The 16,895-nt window shown below is 41.4% G+C and overlaps 1 protein-coding gene across 2 annotated transcripts in view; it reads left to right on the top strand.

The window, feature by feature from the left end:
- The first annotated feature begins 6 nt into the window (after positions 1-6).
- The window catches only part of cntn1a (contactin 1a), a 79,953-nt gene continuing 63,064 nt past the window's right edge, over positions 7-16,895 (top strand). For both annotated transcript variants that reach the window (XM_015028906.1, XM_015028907.1), the window contains exon 1: positions 7-98. The gene's annotated coding sequence lies outside the window, so the exon portion shown is untranslated. The remainder of the gene's footprint in view (positions 99-16,895) is intronic.

A 16,895-nucleotide genomic window follows, 5' to 3' on the forward strand; every position in this document is an offset into this window, starting at 1 on the left:
CTCTCTGCCTGCTCCTGCTACTTAGCGCCCGGAGATGCGATGCCGTGCTGAGCAGGTGCGAGCATCGTGAAGGACACGCAGACGGACGCAGGAAAAAGGTAAGGACGAGGAGCTCCGAGGGCAGAACCGGGGAAAAAAAAAAAATCACTGAAAAAAAAAAAAAAAAGATATATTATTTGAGATTATTTCGGGGGGAAGCTGGGCGCTATAATTTGAAAGCTGGGAGATCAGCGTTGTTTACTTCGGGCTGAGTGGGAAGGAGCTTCATGCGACCTCCTTCCGCATTGCAGATTTATAAACGATGAAGACGGGAAATAAACTATAAACGATATATAAATTTTTTCCATGTGTCGTGTCGGATGCGGAGTGATGCGATAGCTGCCTCATAGTTGTAGCGTTAAGATGCTGCACCTGCACATCCCGGAAGGCATGATCGGATTATTGGCTGTGCATGTTTAATCTGTCCATATGTTTAGTAGTTATATACTTTGGATTCTTTTCTTTTTTAAATATAGCAATAATCAAAACGAGCCAGAGGCCACCGTCTCGCAGCGGCGGCACATACCGACGATTAATCAAAGTGCTGCCTGCCTTGCAGCCAGGGGATCAAGACGTCTGTAAACACTGGCATACGGAGGAACTGAAAATGCGTCTCTCGGCGCTCCTGCTGCTGATTGATGCATAAGGTTCGGCTCTGCTGTCATGTTTCCCCTCGCACTGAGCCGTGGTGTCTGCGGACGGGCCCTTTGCGTCGGGGGTTCAGTCATAATGTGAGGTTCTGCTGATAAGGGGGGGTTATGGGCGCGTCCTCCTGCTACGTGTTGGTCAAGTCGCTCCTGACCGGAGATGTCCGGTGGCTCTCTTGGAGTCAACTTGGGTGTGTGATGTCAAATCAGAATTAGTGCTGTGACTGAGGTTTTCAAACATGGATCCCCAACGAAAGGGAAATGACACGTTTAGAGCGTCTCTAAAAAGTTAATTTATTCCAGTAGTTCGGCTAAAAAAAAAAAAAAAAAAAAAAAAACCGCTTAGATTCATTTATGTCGAGCCTTCAGCTGTTTACTTTGAGCATTGCTCACAGATAACCAAATTACAGTAGACCAAATGGATTTTCACTACAGAAATGTTTGCCTGAATAATGCAGGGTAAATGCACACGGTGCTTATAGTCAGGACTTGCTTTGATAAATGAAGGTGTTGATCAGCTGATATGTCTGCGTATAAAGAGCTGTCCCCAGCTGAACGTCCCCAAAGTAAACATACTTTTCTCCACATTATCTCAGCGTCCCATTCCTTTTACTTGTGCATGTGGTGTTCTTTTTTCTAACGCACTTCTTCCTTCCACTCAACTTTCTGGGCAGCTTCTTTGTCAATGACCGTTTGGTTTGAAAGCTGTCAAGTTAGCGGTCTTGTCCGTCCTTCGTAATTTAACAATTCTATGTAAAGCCTTTTTACTTTCTTGTGTAATATCCTAAATGTCAGAGAAACAGATTTGGGGGTTTTAATTAGTTATGAGCAATAATAATAATAATAATAATAATAATAATAATAATAATAATAATAATAATAATAATAAGACGATATCTACTGAAAAAAAGACATAATTTCCTAACATTTTGAGATTCGCCTGAACTTTATTTTATCTTTTGCATTTAAAGGTACATTAATGGACACCACTTATGATCATGCGTGATTTGTTCTTTTGTTCTGTTTACAAAAATGATTTTAAAACGAGCATCGTGTGACATTTTCTTGATCTTTTTATTATTTCTATTGTTTTTTTGGTTGCTCTGATACATTCAGGAAAGGGCAGTCTATGCAAATTCAAGTGCATTATGTGCTTTCAATTCTCAACCTTCTCGCCTTCAAAAATAGTACAAATTCTCATCATACTTTTATATTCGGCTCACATTCTAAGCGTCTGTGGATCGCCTGGGAATTCAAGTAAGAAACGTGTCTAAAGCAGGAAAAGGGCCACTAGACGCTAACAAAACGTTGCCTGGTGGATTCATTTTCACTTTGTGGTGTAAATATTTTACTATGCAGCTGCATGTGCAGGTTGTTGATCATGTTGGAAAATTGGTCAGAAGATGATATTTAGCAGAGAGACCTCTGAAAAAAAATAGAGATTCTACTTTTGTTAGATCAACATATGCCTGACTGTTCAGCACAGGAGCGGCTGCAACACAAGCATGTAGCACGAGAAGATTTAACTTCTTCTGGTGGCAGAAGTTTAATCTTGACTGTTTAACATATTTTTTGCAGTGACTGTTTTCCTACACCATCCTAGTATAGGCTTGGACCCGTTTTTCGACTTCAGAACTGCTTTAATTCTTCACGGCCTGGGTCCATCACAGCTCTCGGAAGCATTCAGGTCCATGTTTACAATGCAGCATTGTAGATTAGCCAGCATTTGCAGATTTGTTGGTTGGACAGTTTTCACCCTAAAGATAACCTGAGAACTGGTGAATGTGGGTTCGATTGGAGTACAGTTCCTGCTTGTACTATGTTTGTGGACGTGGTCAACAAGAAAACCTGGACGTGCTGTGGGAGTTTATCTAAGCTGGATCTTAGAGTCCTGAAATGGTCTAGGAAAATATCCCTCACACCATTTCACCACGGCAACCAGCTGAAATCGTTGATGCAAGGCAGCATTGACCAAGCCGTCTGCTCCGAAATTTGACTGCTCCTACATTTAGAAGTAGTCAAAGTAGAAGCAGCTGTAACCAACAATCTTGGTTATAATGATTGTTGTTGACAGTCACTTTCTTTCCCTTCCTTCTCCGTTTTGATGGCTCGGTTTGAACCTCAGACGTTAGCCACCTACACTATGACTTAGCTGACTAAATGCGCTGAGTTGTGGCCCGGTGACTGATTTACAAGAAACTCAACAGATGTAACCATGGTTGAGAATTCAAAAATGTTTAATGAAGCGATATTTTGTTCCTCTTATCTGCATGACATTGTAATATCATCCTTAAAGTGTAGGAGGTCAAGCAGCACTTAGGAGGGCAGAACCATCTGTCACACTTCTGGAGCCCAGGCTCCCAGCAGGGAGACTTGTCTAAAATATCAGATCAACTTCTTTGTCAGCAATGCTGTCCACCCACCTGCAGGCTCTTCCCGTCATAGCCAGCTGCTGTAGTGGCAGGAATCCCAAACACCTCTCTGCACAGGCTTCAGAAGACATCTTGTGGCTGGCTGTGTCCATCCTGTTGGCTACGGAGCGAACATTGGCAGGATGAAGCAACGGTGTGGTCAACAGTGCTGTAATTCCCGATCTCGGTAAAAAAAAAAAAAAAAAAAAGCAGCTTTGGCTGTGGTCAGTCAGATAGTCTGAAGCTGGATTTTTGCCAGTGAGGCTTCCAGAAGCTGATACTGGGATGAAGTACAGTCTTAGTTGTTGTGATGAGTCTTATTACAGACCAGAGAGCTGACATTTAAACCGACAGAACTTCCTGCTGAGGGGGGGTAATGAGCGTTTCTTGGTGATTTTTTTTTTCTTTCATGTAATCAGTCAGAAAGCATCAGCGTCTGCTGTGTACAGTTCCACAGGTCATTTCTTGTGTTGATGAGGGAGATGTTACAAGATCACTTTTTTTTTTGACTCTCAGCGTCTCGCAGCAACTCTTAGCAGTTTCGCCGAGAGAGTGAAGCGCCTTTCAACCCGGTGCACTTTTTGATTTCTGACCCAGATTTTCATGTTGGTTTTGTTTTCCCTTCAGAGTGGGTGTGAGATTTATGGCTGTGTAGGATTCTGGCTGAGTCTCCACCCGAATGTTGCAGAAACGCCAGAGGAAGCCCATCGTTGTCTGTTAGGTGAAGCGCTGTTTATAAATCTTGTAAGCTCAGCGATGGCTAATGCATCCCTGTGCCGGGCTGTGTGCACCCCGAGGACAGAAACACTGCTAAGTGAATGAAATTACTTTTCTAAGACACAAGCTAAGCCTCCACGTGCAGCCTAGCTTTCTGCATTTTATCTCCTTATTGTGCTTTAAACTGTGGCCTCAGTTTTATATTCTTTTCTGGATGATCAGAACATTTTTATCCCACAAGTTGACACGAGGATGAAATGGCTTGTGATGTAGTCTACATGCATCGTGTGCCTAACTGCGCTCTTTGACCATCTCAGGCAGAGATTGTCGTTATTTCATTATTATTATTTTTTTTTATCAGTTTGAAGACTTTTACTGCTGCTACGCTCTTTTCCATTTCTCTGAGACCTTTATTGACATTCTTAATTTAAGTTGCAAGCCTTGGACGATTGCCCCCTCAGGATTACAGCAATTTTAAACTCATTACAGCAGATTAGATTGATTTCTAGATGTCCTTCCAAGTGTTGGGTGAGGAATATCTTTGTACAAAGAGTCAAAGCAAAAATAGCCGAGATGAATTGTTACTTGAGATTTGAAAATGGTTTGGCATCGGTTTGGAAAGTGTGTTAGGCATTCTCCGTTACACTAAATGCAATTGCCTTCACACAGGAAGGAGTATAAGCACTTGCCTTGAGACGGCCTCTGCAGATGAACTACTTTATGCATAAACACATGCAGAAGGATGGGCTTTTATTATTGTCTGTGGAAGAGCTTCTTTGTGCCTGGCTTACAAAAAGTGTGTGTGTGTGGGGCGGGGATAGCAATGCTCTTGTGTTGATGCTTTAGATTGATTGCTCAGCAATTTACACACCAGCAATCAATAGCGAAATGCACTTATGGTACGGCTGAGAGACATGACGTCTGTGGTGTTTGCCCAGAGACAGACCCTCCTCCCACCCTCCTCTGTTCAGGCCTGAGAAGGAGAAAGAATCCCAGTCCTATAGTTGCTATTCGTGAGCAGAGTTTTCCAGCAGCCATGCCATTGTTTCTCCCACCGTGCGCGGCTTTATGCCGTCGACATGCACGCTTCTGCACGGTTCCCGGAGGCAAACAGAACTAACAGACAAAATCCTGATCAATTTGCATTTGTGTTTCCAACCTGTTGACCTATCGTGTCTGATCTGAGCGGTGGTGTGAATTTAGCCGTGTAAATAGTAGGGTTATTAGGGTACGTTCAACTCAGGAGGCAAGATAATGGACAATACCGGGTTCACAAGACAGAGAAGAGGCAGGATTTTAACTTGAATTTTTGAAAAATTTAAACATCCCCATTACTTTTAAAAGTATTGTTTTCATAAACTGGGAAATGTGTTGTTGAGAGAATCTCTGCTCAGTGTATAAAACTGCAGTCCCAGTTTAACTAATCCACAGAATCCTACTGACTAAAATAGTTGGAAATCCTCATGTTTTGATTGCATGTGAAGCCATGACATCGTTAGTTGATAATAGCTAGCAGGGGGTTTTCCGCACTGTTTGAATCTTTTCCGTTAAAATTTTCTTTTCTACCCGAAATGTTGCAGCACTTCGCTTAAAAGTTGCTCGTTTCTGCGTCAAAGCATTTGTAACCGGGTGTTGTCAGCCGGGCGGTTCAGTCTTTTTAGTTGACTTTGTCAGCAAAACAGAGCGATTAAAAAAAAAAAAAAAACTCCACTTCCTGTCTTATATAAAAATAAGACACCAGACAAAGTTTGAACTCCTGTGAGGGCTAACTGTCCGGTTCGCTACCTTATCGAACCGGACGAGTCAGTCTGAGAACAGATCGTATAAAACTGGTGGCTTTTCGATGTGTAGCTTAGAGACCTTCAAGCACTCATTTTCCCCCAGTGCCGTCCTGCACAGTTCCCCCTCTAGGCATGCTTTCGTGTTGCACTGCAGTCTTGATTTTTGAAAGCTTATTTGCATGCAGGATATTGCTAACAATGTTGACTGTTATTTCAGGCAGCTGAAATAATGGAGCCGTCTTTGGGGGTTTATGACAAAACTGTTTTGCGAAACAGACTTTGGAAACAACCAGGTCTGATAATAAGTTACTGGATGAGTCTCACGCTGAATACTGTGACTTTCAAAATTGTAGGCTCCTATTACTCGGTTAGTAAAAGCTATTATTATTCACAGAATACACAACTAGTTATTGATCTAATCAGCAGTACCTATTGTGGGAGTCCAAACTATTTACTAAACATATTTTTTCTGCACTGACTTTTGTAATTTCTTAAATTGTTCATACTCTGTACATGGTTTATCAACCATCTCTTTGCGTGCATAAAATAAACGCATGGATGCTGATCTCATCTGTCATCTGGTTCAAATAAAGAACAGCATGTATGAAAACAGCGCATGGCCAAGAATAGAGTTATTTGATATCAGCTGCTGTTTCTTTTTTCTTTTTTTTTTTGGTCTATTTATAGTATTAAAGGTTCCAGGTGCAAAGAATAATAAAAAATGAATCTTTTTACTTGTAATAACATCAAAAATCCAACCAACACTCTAGAGTTAACCAGAAATCTGATGTACATTTTTTCCCCCCGTTTGCTAAGTCAGAGTGATTTAATCTCTTTAATACAGTGATAAGCATCCTCAGTGACTCATTCTGCTTCTCTGGTTTGTCTGTCTGCCAAAATGATGTCCCCTTGAAAATCAGGTTACTCGTTCTACATCACGATAAAAGAGGTCAGGACAAGCAGTGATGTCTACCTCTGCCACTTAGAGAAGAAACAGGACGACACGGATCGATGCTATCGATGCGATATCAAAGATGGGGGAGAAGGTTCGGGGGCCGAGAGCAAGGATTTGACTCTATTGTTCCAAAAGAATAACCCAGACGAAGCTGAAAGTGAGATTTACCTTCTTTTAAAAAGTGATAGTGGTGAGTTTTATAATGCTATTTAAAATGCATTGTTGTGAGCAGTCAGTGTATTGTCTCTTTAACCTAACAAATAAAAAAAAAAAAAACAAGATTGATGCCAGAAGGAAATTAATGTAAGTGGAGGACATAAAATGTCTGTGCTGAAACATCTGGGGCAATTTGAGTTTAATTGCTTCAATCTAAACCATCTTCATTTTTTTAAAGTCTTTAATAAGACTTCAGTTGTTGATTGCGGCTGAACTTGAGTCCCAGGAAGGATTGGATCCTGGTGTCAGGCGAATTTCTCTCTTCTTTCTTTAGACTTTATAATCAAAGTAAATCCTCTGGGATTTGTGGTCTCAATTAAAAGGACATGCAGATGTGTGGTTTTTCACGTTGGCATTAAGAGTATCAGTCTTTAACTATCTCAGAATATTTGTATTTTTATTTATTTTTTTTATCGTGGTGCCAGTCCAGTCTGGTTTTGTTGAGCAGCAACAAAATCGTATTTTAGCTGCGCTATGAATGTAAAAGTTAAAGCGAGCGTTACTTGCTCATCAAACACCCAATCACGATTTAGTTATTATTAGTTGGTGCTTAACAGGCTAGTTTTAAATGGCGATAGCAAGCAGAAATGAGAGCGCTTCTCTTTTTTGAGGTTAACAAGTTCTTAGGACAATAACCATTGATTAAATACTCAGTTTTAAGTATCTAAATGTGACTGGGTCTTAATTAAACTACCCGTCCAAGTGTTAGATTGCCTCTTGAGCATTTATTTACCGTTTCACTGAGCAGAGATGTTGCGTTGCACCGAATGAACCAATTTCTTCGGCGGGAGACTGTGGGGCCATCTGTTTTTACACCTCTGCAGGTGTGCTGAGTCAGGACTTTCACTATGATGTTATTTGAAAATTAGCAAACTGTGTCTAATATGATCCCAAGGTTGGGGATGTAAATGCATACAGTTGTTTCACAAAGGACTTTTGAGAAGCTTGATGTCTTACAGTGTAAAAAAAAAAAAAAAAAAAGAAATAGCTGTAAAATCTAGATCCAATGTTGTCTAACTTTGAAAACGTAAGAGGTGACACTTGGTTTGTCTATCTGTAGTACGCTGACACATTTTGTATCAGTTGTTTGCACATATATAGTCATCATGTGTAGGCCTGTCACAATAACAGATTTTGCTGGTCGATAAATTGTCCCAGTTATTGCGATAATCATTGTGTGTTTTGAGAGCCATTTTAAAGTAACGGAATGGTAACAGCGTAATAATGCACACATTCTTAAAGATCAATAAGCTTTCAATTCTAACAAGCATTTAAAACTGGATCTGGAAGACATTTTAAATATCCAAATTACTTAAACGAGACAAAAGTACCAGACTGAGGGATTTTGTCATCCGGTTTTTGGTAGAAAGACAAAAATGATAAGTTATGCAAATAGAGACGATTGAGCTTGTTTTTGTTGTGACAGGCCTGGTCTGTGACGGCGACCAACACAGGGTGTAAGATTCGTCCGCTGAGTGGTGTCAGATACGGCTCCGATGCGAAGTCAGATTTCTTTTAAGTCAAGTTTGATATTTAAAGCATTTTCATAACAACTGAAGGTTACAGCTGTTTGGTTGTGCTATAAAATGACACCATAATCCCGGAAAATACAGGAATGTCTCAGAGAGGGTTTTGTTTTTTCCCCCCTCTGAACCAACTTCTAAACACATCACTGATACAGAAAATAGTTTTTCACACAGCAGCAACTTTCCCACTGAGGAGCGTCGTTCACAGCGCCTTCCTACGGTGTGCTCAGTGATTGGAGAGAGGTGACCAGATGCAGAGACACTCAAAATTTAGATCTCTCTTTCTTTCCTATTTAAGCAAAAGAAAAAGAAAAAAAGAAAAAGAAAAAAAATGGCTTCTTTTGAACTGGTCTAGATTGTCCTGATTTTTTTTCTCCAAGGTATTCTGGTGACGACGTTCATGAGGACCGACATGTTTTTGACAGCTCAACTGTTGGGACAGGCATTTATGTTACCACCAACCTTTTGAATACAACACTGTTTCGTTTTATGTATGTTTTAGTATTTCATCAATCCAGAAAAGCTGCAGGTGCTAAAATGTTTTGAGAAAATTCCTCATTATAAGCTCATAAAAGCCGCTGCTGCCTTTGCTGTTACCTGTTAGTGCTTCGGACGAAGGAGCAGCCAATAAAAGGAACTATTACGGTTTGGCTACTTCTTTACCCTTCTTTTAAAATGAATATAAGCAGGTTCGAAAGAGAGTTTCGAAGTGGATCCGAGCTTTTTTATGGTGACTTCGCGCGTGGCCTGTTGCTATGGCGCTGGGCGCATCTATAGATCTTAAAAACAGGCATTTATCCAGATATTTTGTCCTTATTCCAACTGACTATACGTCTCCTCGCGGTTCTGATTTAGAGATTCTGTTTTTAGAGTTTTCTCAGGCCTGCTGCCTTCATAGCATATAAAGCGCAGTTATAAAGTCTCCAGCAGGGGGGATATAACAGGATAAGAGTCCACAGGGATTGTTACATTAATGAAAAGCATCCTTCCTTGGTGTTGTTGCTCCTCAAGCAGACTGATCCCTGCACTTCTGGGTGAGGACGGTGGAAGTTCGGGAAGGGCTAATTGCCCAGAGGCGAAGTCTTCCTGCACATGGACAGAATACTGAGGAAGCAGGTTCTCTTGGGAGGCTTCATTATACATTTAGGGGAGTCCTGTTTTCCCTCTCTCTGGACAGCTGGGCAACTGAATTGTTTGTGGATCAATAGTTGAGCTTCCTATTTGCCTCCGTGCAGTAAGTGAAGTGTATTTAAATCCCATTATCTTTGGCAGAGATGCGGAAACAAAGCACTAAGGCCCCCAGTAAGTGCCGCAGCAATGACCATTATGCCGTGTTTAGCTGCTTAATGGAAAACACAGCATACCATTATGCAGGTATGCCGTGCATACCCAACCCAAACATGATTGGGTGTGACGTTGCGTGTTGAGATTTTCCTGCTGCTGCGTATTTGGCGAATGTCCCACGACGATCCGGGGTCTGATGTTTCTTAAATTCCTATTTGATTGCTGTCATTTCCTCCACATTGCAGCAACACGCAGCAGGATCAATTAAACATTATTAGCTTATGGTGTGATTGCCGGACGAGCTGTTTGTACATTAACGCGGCTTGACGACTGGAGTCTGGCTGAAGCTCTTGTGTGTTGAGCCAAAACACTTCATAGAAAACATTAATAAAAATAAAATAAACTTGTTTTTCGTTAGCAATGAGGCAAAGGCAGAGAGAGAAGCAAAATGGGGGGTGGGGAAAAAAAGGGGGGGAGGGGGGGATGGTGGAGGCTTTGCTAAAAACAAAATTTTTGGAGCGCTCCCTTCATTCTTTAGATCAGCGTAACCACAAATAAAGGCTGGTAGCTGCTGTAGGGCTCGTTCTGGCCGGGAGCCGCCGCTGTCCTCTCCTGGCTCCTCTGCCGCTCTAACGGTGAATTCGTGTTTCGGTGGTCAGCCACTGAGCTCCTGGCTGCGTCTTGACATGAAGAGAGACCATTGAGGTGGTCGGCATTAGCATTCAGCTGAAGCAGGCATGACAAACAGGTTGGGTTTCAATCAGCAAACATGTTCTTTACTGGAGCTTTTCAAACGGCCTCAACTCGCTCCTTTTATTGCGCCGCTAATGAGCGTTGAAAAAGAGCATTTAGTGTATGCTTCCTCTGCAACAGTTTATAGCCGGTTTTGTTAAAAGGAAAGGTGTAAGGAGAAAGGGAACGCTTTGGCAGCTGGTGCGTCAGAAAAGGGCTAAAAACGAGCCAAAAAAAAAAAAAAAACGTTTTCTGTCGTTAATTAAAACCTTTTTCAGCTTCAACTCAAGAATATAAAGGTCAGTTTATGACCTAAAAGTGTCCAATTAAAATTTTGGACAGAAAACCTGTTGTCACTGCCATGTTCTCAAAAAAAAAAAAACCTGAAAACTTTGTGAAATTTTGTAATCTCATTAATTGCGAAACATTTGAAAGTGCTGGCTCTTCTTAGATCTGGAGATCTAGTGACTGGTTCACTGTTGTCAGTTTTAAGATAAATTTAGGATTTATGTTATGCATGATATTTTTTTTATTTTTACTGTCTTATAAGATGTTTTATGTTGTTAAAGTCATATCTGTGGACGTGCACTGCAAATGAGCTATAAGGATTAATGTCACAGCGTTTAATATTTGCTTATGCTAAGCACTTGTCTCAATTAAACAATAAAGAACAGGAAAAAGATGGAAGGTGGGGTTATTCAAGGAACCATTACTCTTTTTTTTAAAAACAAGTTCTTCCATTATGAGTTCAAGGAAGACACACTGTAATGCTCCTCATCCATTTTATGCTTAGCTCAAAATCCAACACAGCCTCCGACTTCCCCAGGAGTCATTCATTATAAAAGTACTGCCAGCACTCACATCACGGTCCCTAGGCTTGCAATTAAAAAGAAATTGGTCGATAGACCTTTTTTTTTTTTGCTGGCTCTATGAAATATTTGGAAAAAGTACCTTAATGCTGTTACTGTATAGATGACACTGCATGAGACAGCAGCTTTGTTGATACTGTGGAAACAAGCTCTTTTTAACTTTTATCAACATCTCACACGTCTCCCTGGAAAAGAGCGCCTCCACCGTCATCGGCTTTTCTGCTGATGTCATAACCTGCAGAGGAAACAAACAAACACACACACACACACGCACACACACAAAACAACATTGAGACGCAGTTTGGAGCTGGATGACTTACTAACACATGTAGTTTAACCAAATTATTTCATGCATTTTGTCATCGATGGAAAAAAGTCCTTCAGACAAAAAAGAAAAAAAAAAACAATATGCAAATTCAGGTTTTTCATACAGTTTTGGTACATTTATACAAGAAACTATTTTCATCATCAATCTGGGAATCTGCAGCTTAACTAACGTATTTTAATGTGCTGTGCAATTTATGGTGACAAATCTGTAAAATGATACAGAGTAAATCATATTTAACAATTTGTGCTGCTAATGGTTTTGGACGCCATTATTTATGTTGTGTTGTAAATGCAAAGTATTTTGCAACTTATACAAAAACAGCCTCTTAAGCAAATGAGGAAAATGTTTATTCAGGTTTTATGTCATTTTGTGAAATAAAATTAGTAATAAAACAAAAACAAATGATTACAGTAATTTTACACTATTTCCATGCACTTAATTTTTCAGAAAAAAATTGGGACAACAAACAAACAAAAACAATCTGTCACAATATGCTGTAACTTTAAAGCGTCACATTTTCTGCTCATTCATCTTAGAGGTACACGAGGTGATGTAACGACCTACTGACACCGGCGCGACAGCGCACCACGGCTTCTGAAAAACTCAGCCGAAAAATGTCCCTGGACTAAAAGTTCATGTTTTGTGTCGCCGGTTCATTATTCTACGCTGAGTTTTCTGTCGGGGGCTAGTTGGGGGACGGGGACTGCCTGACTTTTGCCTGAGAAGGGAGCACTAATTAGGACCCAGATTTGGCTGAGTTCATGGCTGCAGGAGCTTCTACTGCAGTCCGCTAATTCATGCTGCTGACATTGTTCTCGTGATTTTACTTCGCAACAACACTACGCCCTAATAAAAGATCGGCTTTTTATTGAAAGGCCTGAGAAAACACAACATCCTGCCTTTGTGTCCATTATCTTTTTTTTTATTGCTGTTGTTGCAATTATCGTGAGTCAGACCGCTCGCTTTTGCGAGTAATCAGTGTGACGGGGAAAACACAGGGAGGACTGTGGACGCCAGCTTCTTAATTACGGATTTTTTCTTCTCTTTGTCTTGTTGTGGAGGAATTTATAAACGTGTAATAAAGACGCGGGGAAAGGTTGGTCCTATTAGAGCTCGTCTAGACCGGCGGAGGTGCCAGCGATTACAGCCACATACTCTTGTCAAGCTAACAATAGCAGGGCATGGTGGTGGCGGAGGCTGCGCGTTTAGAGCTCCTGCACTGTAACCCTGCCAGTTATCCAGACTGGTGTCATAGATGGATTATTTATAAGCAGAGGGCATCCAGAGGTGAATCTGACGGAGGGGAGAAGGAGCACTGAATCCTTTTCTTTCCTCTTGCTCTTTTCACACATGCAACCCCCCCACCCACCCTACTCATCCGCCATGTACACAGACTCTTATCTGCAACCCACAGCTCCACTCGTGCTGCACACACAGAGGACCACTGAGTGGAGGACAGTCGGAGTGAAGAGCAGAGTGTCACAGGACAGCAGGCACCCCCTCCCACCCACTCCCCCATAACATACTCACAAAAACACTCTCTTATTATATGCACAATGGATGAAAAAACGAGGAGGGAGTGAAGCTGCTCTTAAATCTTTGGAAATTGTGAACCAAAAATAATGCGAAACCAGAGGGAGGGGGGATGGGAGTAATTCTTTTTTGATAGACAGTAAAAGCACACTGTGATCCACGGTTATAATTTGTCCAAGTAGAATCATGTAACCATAATCTTCACTGAGCATTGACATAACCTTACAGTCTTAAGGTTGGCTTTTGTCAACAGCTTTTTTTGTTAGAAATGTTGCGCTTCATGGTGACGGTAAAGTATGTTTTCCTTCCATTTCGCAATGATTTTAAAGGTATTTTGCAACATTTTGAAAAAAACTGAGACAGTCTATCCACCCTGTAGCCATGAATCATTATCAGTACGACTGGTATGCTGTGTTCACTGGTAAAAAAAATAAAACAGGATTTTTGAGTTCCTGAACTGGTCCGATAAAGCTACAAATCAGCCACTTTCCCTCGCCACCATATCTCCGGTTTGGAAAAATTTCAGGCAAATTCTCGAAGATTGTAACTACGAAGAAATCATACCAATGTGTTAGTTTGAAAAGCAAACACATAAAAACACTTTCAACCATTTTATTTTGCTATACCGGAGGGAATCGTGCAACCAAGAAGCGTGAGCTGTCTGACTCGTAGCACAACCCCTTGAACCGTGTCCAAGCAGCTTCCCGGCAGTGAGGAGATGATTTTCTTATGTAAAGTGATAATCTTGTTATTCCAAAACCAGAGAGCTTCCAAAGATCAGCGGGTCCTTAAATGACTTCGCTGAGTAATGTCATATTGAAGAGATTTATTTTTTTTTCCCCTGCCAGCATTTGTTTTCAGTGCCACGCTCTGCTTTTCTTTCCCTCTGTGGCTCTAACTGGGTCACCTGTTCTGTGTTCAGAGCCATGATCACAGTGTGGGACTTGGCCAGGAGACACGAGATGACTCAGGTCTTTTGCTCAGACTGTTCTCATTGTGAGGCGGAGCACACGCTGCCGCTCAATAGGCCACCTGACTGTGGCCATGTGCTCGCTTGCTAAACACGAGCGACTTGTTCGGCTGACACGGACGCCCTGTTCCAGTGGCGTGCAGTTACCACGCGCATGCAGAGATTTAATACTGAAAAAAAAAAAAGAAAGAAATCCAGAAAAAGCGTAAAATTCATATGTTTATTTGGTGTCATTAAAATTTTCTAAGACCATATTCATGACTTTTTTTGGTCAGTAAACCACAGCGAAGAGAAGAATCATAGAACAAGGGTGAATATTGCTCCAGGAGTGCCTCAAAGGGAGATCACAAAAGAACCCAGAGCAAAAATCTAAAGCCCTGCTGGTCTCACTTACCTCAGTTAGAGGCAAACCAGCAAAAAAACTGGCAAAAAAAAAAAAAAAAAAAAAGGGAGGGCGGGGGATTCAATCGGGTAAATAACATCACAATAATAACAGTAAAAACATAGTAGATGTAGTGTAATAGTCTGGTCCTGCTAGTCAAAAATCCTGCAGAAAAATATCCCACAAGTAGTTTGTGACATTAAAGCTAAAATCACTCTTGGGTAACAGTAATTCAAAGCTGACCTCTGGATGACTCAGAAACCCCCCAGTGTGCCTAAATTTGACTTTTCTACTGAAAAAGATGTATTTATGTATTTTTTTTAATTCCCCTAAAGCATAGAACACGTAAATAACCGATTGCCACAGTTTGCTAATTTGTGTCAGCGTCAGAAGAAATCTGTTTGGAAGCGAATCCTTTTCCACAGCGCCGCAATAGTAACAAGATTTGGTTTCTAGCATTTAGATGCTGACAGCGAAATTCTTCTCAAAGGATATAAGAGCCAAATAAAAGGCGATTATTATCTTACACATAAATGCACCCAAATGAAATGACTGCTGAGCCTGCAGGGCCAAAAAGTAAGAGTGAGGCCTCCTGACGGGTTTGCATGAATATGCATGCGGCTTCTTAAAAGCACCACACGCACTAATACAGTGTGTCAGTCGATTGGTTCACAAAGCTGAGCTTTGTCGTGTCGGCTTTAAACTTTGGAGGCAGCGTCTCTTGTTTGAGCTCAGCCCTAAAGTGCCTCTGGAGAGATTTCAGAGATTTCTGATCTTCTTACACGAGGAGCGATATTTTGTGTTGGATACATTTGCTCTCCCGCCGCTTAATTACTTATTTATCAGTAAGATCATAGGGTGTCTGGAATCCCGCTCACCCTGGAAATGCGATATTTCATTTGGGATTCACTGAGCCGGAGTTACTTTAATGGTGCAGTTAGTAATAAGTTAGAAAAGTAAACAACTCGGCGTCTGCCATGTGCCTCAACGATTCTTAAAGCTCCATTTAATGTCTCCTTCCGACTCTCTCTCAGCGGTTCAGACATAGCAGGCGGTGCGTCTCCGTGCCAATGCTGTTTCGTAAGAGGCAGGAAAGGGATTTGTTTCTCTTTTTCCATGTTCCGAAATGAGTTTTCATCCTATCCACTTCTGCCTAGCTGGGGATTATTGAAATATAAAACAGAGGCAAGCAAACCTCTGCAGGGCTTGGGTATGTATTAAACTTAAAAACTGGTCAACACTGCTCTTGGCGAACAGGACCGCTGCCGGGATTGAAGAAAAGGCATAATGAGGAGCCACAAAATATTCCTCAGAGCAGATCAGGACGCCGCTCTCTGTTCGGCTAAAACTGCAAGGTTTCCATTCAAATCTACAAGTGAGGCAGTGAGGCGGGTTCCAGTTTATATAGGGAATAAATCGAAAGGCCAATGTTTATTTTGAGTCCTAATCAAATTCAAAAGGGCATTGCAGCATTCCCTGCAGTCAAAAGCACCTTGATTAGACTATTAGCCTACTAAGTTGATTTGCAATGGCAAATTCGCCCTCATATCTGCTTGAAGGGCATTATTTTTTTTTTCTTGCTTGAACTACATAAGTAATAAGTAGTATAAGTCGTAATGTAGTGTTTTGTTATATTGCAACCACCTTCCTGAATGTTTTATATGAATTTTAAGTGATTGGCCAACAGAAATGAGTGCATATTTGCAAAGAGGCAGGGAAATGACATGGGACTTTCATTACTTATCTATTTAGTTTTTTTTTTTAAATCTGTGTAGATTGCATGCTGTGGGGGATGATACGCCAGCGACTGGAGTATGACTGGCGCTAAATACGTGGCAGTTCTTGAAGCACACCTGTTACAGACACTTGGGACTGCAGTGGAGGTTCACCTTACAGCAGGGAGACAAAGCCGCAGCGAAGCTCTTATGTTAGAAAGACCTTGTCAAAGTCCAGACTAAATATGTGGAAAGATTTGAAAACTCGTGTGTATAGACGCTTTCCGCCGTTCAGGTCGACCGCGCTTGAGTTATTTACCAAGAAGAAAGAGCCGAAATTTCAATTTCTGGAGGTGTGGATGTGGTGGAGGCGTTTACGCTGGTAACGCATTGATCCAGGGAGCTCAAACTTGTTAAGCTTCATATTTCTGTATTGCTTAGTTTGGGGATTTTGTAAAATCCCATTGAAACACATTGATGTTTGTGTAAGGTGACAAAAACGGGGGCAAAAGTTCAAAGGTTATGAATACTTGTGCGCTTCACGGTCATATCGTTCATTCTGTCTGATTCTGCCACATCCGCCCACACAGCTTCCCTTTCCCCGATTTGCTGGCTTTCAACGGGAAAAAGAAAAAAAAGCTGGACTGTTTGTTTGGCTGCGTGTCAAACCGCATCAGGGGAATGTACAGAATAAAGGTGTTTCTCACACACACACACACACACACACACACACACACACACACACACACACACACACACACACACACACACACACACACACACACACACA

This window comes from Poecilia latipinna, unplaced genomic scaffold, assembly GCF_001443285.1.
Source record: "Poecilia latipinna isolate Pla-1442-1.1 unplaced genomic scaffold, P_latipinna-1.0 Scaffold138, whole genome shotgun sequence".
NCBI classification, from domain to species: domain Eukaryota; kingdom Metazoa; phylum Chordata; class Actinopteri; order Cyprinodontiformes; family Poeciliidae; genus Poecilia; species Poecilia latipinna.